At 47.9% G+C, this 5,757-nt stretch overlaps 1 pseudogene; it reads right to left on the reverse strand.

The window, feature by feature from the left end:
* Positions 1-5,164: 5,164 nt before the first annotated feature.
* LOC111745585 lies at positions 5,165-5,283 on the reverse strand (annotated as a pseudogene).
* Between the last annotated feature and the right edge of the window lie 474 nt (positions 5,284-5,757).

Raw genomic sequence — 5,757 nt, forward strand, 5'->3', positions numbered from 1 at the left:
CTTTCTTCCTTTCTCTCTCTCTTTCTCCTCTCTCTTGCTTTCTCTCTCACTTTCTCTCTTTGCCCTCTGTTCTCTCCCATTTCTTTCTGTGTCTCTCTCCTTTCTTTTCTTTCTCTTCTGCTCCTTCTTTCATTCCTTCCTCTTCCCAATTTTCCTTCTTTTCCTGCTCAATTTCTCTTTTCCTACTTCTTCTTGTTCCCTTTCTGCTCTCCCGCACTCCCTCTTTCATAAATGGAAAATTATAAGTGAGGAAGAGAAGGGAAAGATGAAGGCGGAGGGGTCATAGAAATGACGAGTGATTAAGAAAGAAGCTGATTAATGTCCATGTGTAATAATTTGTGTTGTAAACTTAAGGCAGACGTGTGAGCTCCTAAAAACTGCCAAATTTACTTAAAGCCTCAGCAGAGATGCTGCCCCTGATTAGGTTCCAAGGGCCAGGAGGTCTGGGTAGGGGTGGGATTTGGGGGTCTCAGGGAGATGAGTAATGGGGGTAGAGAGAAGATGTCCCTCGCCAGGGGCCTTTGTAGATGGAATGAAAGAGAGTGGTCAGTAATGACGGCTCTTGGGTATAAGTAGAAACAAAAAAATGGACTTCCTGCTTGTTTGTATAAACCATCTGTCCAGGGCTGTTCGGAGTCCGCTATGCCGAGGACTCAGTCACCCACAAGGGGCTCATGAAACGTCCACACCCCCTGGCTGCTGCAGCTTCCAGAGCCCAGGGACTGGGGTGCAGTCTGTGGGCTTGAGGGTGGAGTCCAGGTGTTTGTTCACTTAACCACACCTTCATTCTCTCCGTCAAGCTTTAGCGGCGTGCCTGCTAGGTACCAGGTACAGTTACAGTGCGGGGAGCAGAAGGCAGCTGTATCAGGCAGTCTGACCTCGGGGAACTCACCGGGTAAAACATACACGTAAACTAATTACCCGAATCAGTGAGAAAGCATTACCCTAGAGGTCTAAGTATAGAGCTTTCACAGATGATTAGCTTGATGGCCGGAGGAGGCAGGCAGGGGAGGGAGAAGAGGGGCGCTTCACAGAAAAGCTGATGCTTCGGTCGCTCCTACAAGGAGGGTGGGAGTTCGCCAAGTCCATGGGTAGTAGACGGAGAAGAGGCAGACCTGGCAGAAGAACAGCGTGTATAAAGGCATGTTCAGGAAACCATGGGCAACTGGATGAGACCAGATCAAAGCGGGAAGAATCGAGAGCATAGAACGTTGGAGAAACATCGAGAGTGACGGGCGCCGGGGTGGAGGGTGATGCTTTTAACCCCCTGGAAGGAGTTTGAATCTTCTGTAAGCCACTGGCAGCTCCAGAGGGGTCACATTTGCTCTTGAGAGTACACTTCAGAAGGGCAGATGGGAAGGGGGGGAGCCCGCCACCTGGGTGAGCACGTGGGGAACCACACCGATAGCCTGGAAAGAGGTAACGAAGCCTGAGCTAGGGCAGAGCCATGAAAACAGAAAGCGTCGAAAGACGTCCCGGAGGTAGAATTGGCAGCCCCAGGGACCGACTGGATGTGGGAAGTGAGACGTCCAGAATGAATCCAAAGGCTCTGGCTTCTAGGATTGAGTGCAAAGCGAACCCGTTAACTGAGATAGGAAATTGAGGAGGAAAAAATCGTTTAGAGAGAAAAATATGGAGCTGAGTCTTGGGCATGTTCAACCTAAGGTCTGGTGACATTTCAAGAGGCGGTTGGCTTTATCGGTGTAAAACTCAGAAAAAAGGACGGGGCCGAAAGTGCCAGTTAAGGAATTGTCTGCCGAGAGGGACATAGAGACCACGTCAGGCGGGGGAGAACGGGGCCACACAGAGTACATTGGGGTGGGGAGATATTCTGACCTGTTCCTTACACCCCATGTCTGAGCCAACAGGAAGTACTGCCAGCTCCCTCTGCAAAGTACGCCCCGAGTACACTTCCCACCGCCTCCACTGCCACCGCCCTAGCCTAAGCCTCCATTACCTCTCCCCTCGGCCTTGCAATAACCTCTAATCGTCTCCTTGCTTCTATTGTTATTTCTCCGTAGCCTATTTCCTATACAACAGTCAGACTGGCCTTTGAAAAATATAGTTTAAGTCCTGCCGCTCTGATGCTCTAAGCCCTATCCAATGGCTTCCTTCGACTCCCATTTATTTTGGAAGAAAACCCAAATTCTCATAAGATCCAAAAGATCTGGCCTTCGCCTTGCTTTCTGAAGCCACCCTCTCCCAATCTGTCTCCTGCGTTCTGCTCCCGCCACACGGACTTTCTGTCTCTCAAACATGCCGAGCTCACTCCTGCCTCAGGGCCTCTGCCTCGTTTCCCTCTGACCCTGGAAAGCTCTTCCCCAAGATCTTGGCGCAGTTTCGATTTCTCCGAGAAAATGTTCAAGTTCAAATTTTATTTCTTTGAACATAGTAAGCGTAGTTACCCTTATTGGTATTTCAGTTGACAGTGGGGACATGGGGCCAAATTTCCTGGTCCAAGATGACCAAAAGCAGCAGTCCTTCTTCCCCCATTTCTTCTGTGACTCGATTCCTCATTCGGACCTTCGTGCAAGTATCGTTTCTTCACGGTGGCCTTTCACGACTGCCCTGTCAAGAATAGCATCTTCTTCATGAGACTTATCGCCATCTGAAATTGGGTGGCATAATTACTTGCTTACTTGTTTATTGTCTGTCTCCCCAATTTATTTACTCATCAAATGTATATCGAGCACATCCCAAATGCTAGATATTCTGTAGGCATGGAGTATACACTAGAGAACAAGACAGACCGGATTCCGGCCCACAGGCCGCTTACAATCTCATGGGGAAGTCAGACAATAGACAGAAAAAGAGAATCAGAATGCGAACTCCATGAGGAGAGAAAGCTTGCTGGCTTTCTTCAGCGCCTCAGGATGTAGAACGATGCTTTATGCTAACTGAGTATTTGTTAATTTTTTTTTTCAAAGGAAAAAAATTCTTGCCCCGATGTCATTTTTTCAGTATAATTTAATCACTAGTGTTTCAACTGTATTGTTGGTTTACTGCCTTTTCCCTCTTAAATATATAGCATTTTAAGCATATTAAGGGTTAAGTAGACTTGTGTGTCAGCCTGGAAACATGATCACCATTTATTATATTACTGTTATGGAAAAATATGTTCTGAGTTCCAAATAATTAACTTCTAAGTGAACTCGTGGAAACCATCAGCCAGGCTCACGTACATTTGGGTTATAGTTGCCAATGTCTTTGCACTCTTTCACAGAAAGAGGCCACATGCCAGCCGGATCCGGCCAGACGGCCCTGGCGATCGGTGGGGTAGCAGATGTCTCAGAAAGAGCACGCTCACATCCAGAAGGCTCTGTTTTGCTAGAAGCCTCATGGTCGTTTGAATTCTTAGAATCCCAGATCTATGGCAACACGCCTTTTCCTGTGTGAGGGCAGAAGCTCGAGGATCAAACTAGCATGTTTTTCTTTTTCACCAGAGAGGCCAAGTCAAATTCTTAAGAATCCTCCACCTGGACAACAGGTTGAAAGCTGCCCTGGGACGTTGAGAGAGAGAGAGTTTGGGGGTTGGCCAAGTGAACTCACAGAAGCCAGTCCAACATGACAGGCGTCATGGCATTCAGCCTGAGCTCAAAATCCCTGCCTACCCACAGGCTCTGGGTTATGCCCATTCTTTAGCAAACGTAGAGGGCATGTGGATGGAGGAGCACAGGCAGTGAGCCAGAGCTGAGTGTCAGAAGAGGTTCTAAGTCTGCTGTTGGGTCAAAAAAAAAAAAAAATGAGAATTTGCTGAGATTTTGGAAAAGAGGAATGGAGAGCAATGAAAGGTTCAGGGCTGGAGTGGGAAGGATAGTGGGGCCTCTTGACCACAGTCGGGACTAACTTCAGAATGGAATATTGGTGCAAAAGCAGAGTTCTTCTAAATCTTTTGATCCAGGCGACGAGCTATATAGTCGAGGGACCTATCAATCAAAATCAGAAGTCGACTTGAACAGAGCAGATGGGATCATGAATTTGTGAAAACCCACCACAAAATTTTGAGCCGCAAGAGCCCCCCCGCGTCCAGTGCCACACCGATGTTTGGAAACGAGAATTCCAGATAGGGCCTGGGAATCTGCATTTCTAATGTTTCTGGATTAATTCACGTACGGCCAGTTTGGAACCTCCTGGCTAGTCAAACCGCAGTCATTTTACAGAAGAAGAAAATTGGGTCCGGAGAGGTCAAAAGACGGCAGAAGCAGCAGAGCCTGGACCGAAAGCCAGAGTTTCTGGCTCCGATTCTCTGCTCCTCAGACAGTATGCGGTTCATGTGAGTGAAGCGAATAGCTAGTGAGTACCGAGTATTATGTTCCGGGCATTTTGCTAAGTTCTTTCTTTAGAGCAGCTCATTTAACCCTTACCACCTCACTGTGAGGCAGGTGCTACTGTTACCTACCCCCGTTTACAAATGAGGATGCAAGGGTGAGAGAGGTGAAGTACCTTGACCAGAGTTTATGTGTCACTGGGACGCAAACCCAGGCATCCTTCTCTGTTTTCCGTCAGCCAGAGAATAAGCCAGCACAGCTCTGGGGGGTTGTGTGGGAAGGAGAGTGGTAGCTAAATAGAATCTTATTTCTCTCTCTGGATTTAACATGTCTTCCTAGGTCCATGGTAGGGGGTGGGGGTGGGGGGCGATCCAATGCTAGAGGGTGCCCCTCAGGTTCTGAGCACCCACCTGTGGGGAAAGCCTTAGGCACCTACCCATCTCCACCCTGATCTCAAGATGTAATAATCGACTTTTTTTTTTTTAAAGACAGATGGTATCCTGTGTAAGCTATTCGTAGGCTTCGGCTCTGGGGATCCTCGCCTGTGTGGGAGCATAATCATCGGGAAGGAAGCTTGCTGTCAGGAGGATTGTTTAGCGGCTGTTTTGCGGGGTGGGGAGCTTTGCTCTTTCCACTTGGCATTTCTAAGTGCAGTAAGAGCAATTAACATCCGTGCTCCTGAGCACCAAGTGTCAGGCTGGCTCTGCCCAAAATGCCTCACCCTAGCTTTCTTCCAGAGAACCTGGCTAAGATCCCCCCTCCCCTACCTTTTTTTGGTAACTTTATGTCACTCGTGGTTTTAAATTAGCCTTCGAATACAGCTACAGTAGGTCTGGAGATCTCGGACCGATAGAACCACTGGATATATCTCATCCACAAATAATATTTTTTTTTAACGCCTGCAGCACCTGGTCTTCCTGGGTGGTCTCCCATCCAAGTACTAACCAGGCCCGACCCTGCTTAGCTTCTGAGATCAGATGAGATAGGGTGTGTTCAGGGTGGCATGGCCGTAGACCACAAGTAAATTTTGTGTTGTTGTCTCCCATAGGGTTTCATGTGTTTTTAAACGCTAGTTTCCAATGGGGGGGAAAAAAATTAGGATGAATTCAATGAACATCTGAACTTCCTGCTTTTCTTGAAAAGTGAGATCAGGCAACACTGGACCTTCATTCCCAACGGCCATGGTTTGCTGAAGCTATGGGTCAGCCTGGCTTCTGTAGGCTTCTGAGTTTAACTCCCTGGGGGAGAAGATTAAGGAGTCTTCCAAAACCTCCCAGATAGCCGCCTGATTTGAGGCCAGTCCAGGAGAGGCTTTAGCATTCCAACATAAGATATTGTGAAGCAAGCTACTGATGTTCAACCCAGGCACCAGATATATCAATCAAAATCAAAAGTCAACTTGAACAGAGCAGATGGGATGATGCATTTGTGAAATTCACCAGACACTGGCTGACTGGGGACTGTCTCCTTTGATGTGTCTCCTTCTCTT

This window comes from Pteropus vampyrus, unplaced genomic scaffold (assembly GCF_000151845.1).
Source record: "Pteropus vampyrus isolate Shadow unplaced genomic scaffold, Pvam_2.0 Scaffold6, whole genome shotgun sequence".
Classification (NCBI taxonomy): Eukaryota; Metazoa; Chordata; class Mammalia; order Chiroptera; family Pteropodidae; genus Pteropus; species Pteropus vampyrus.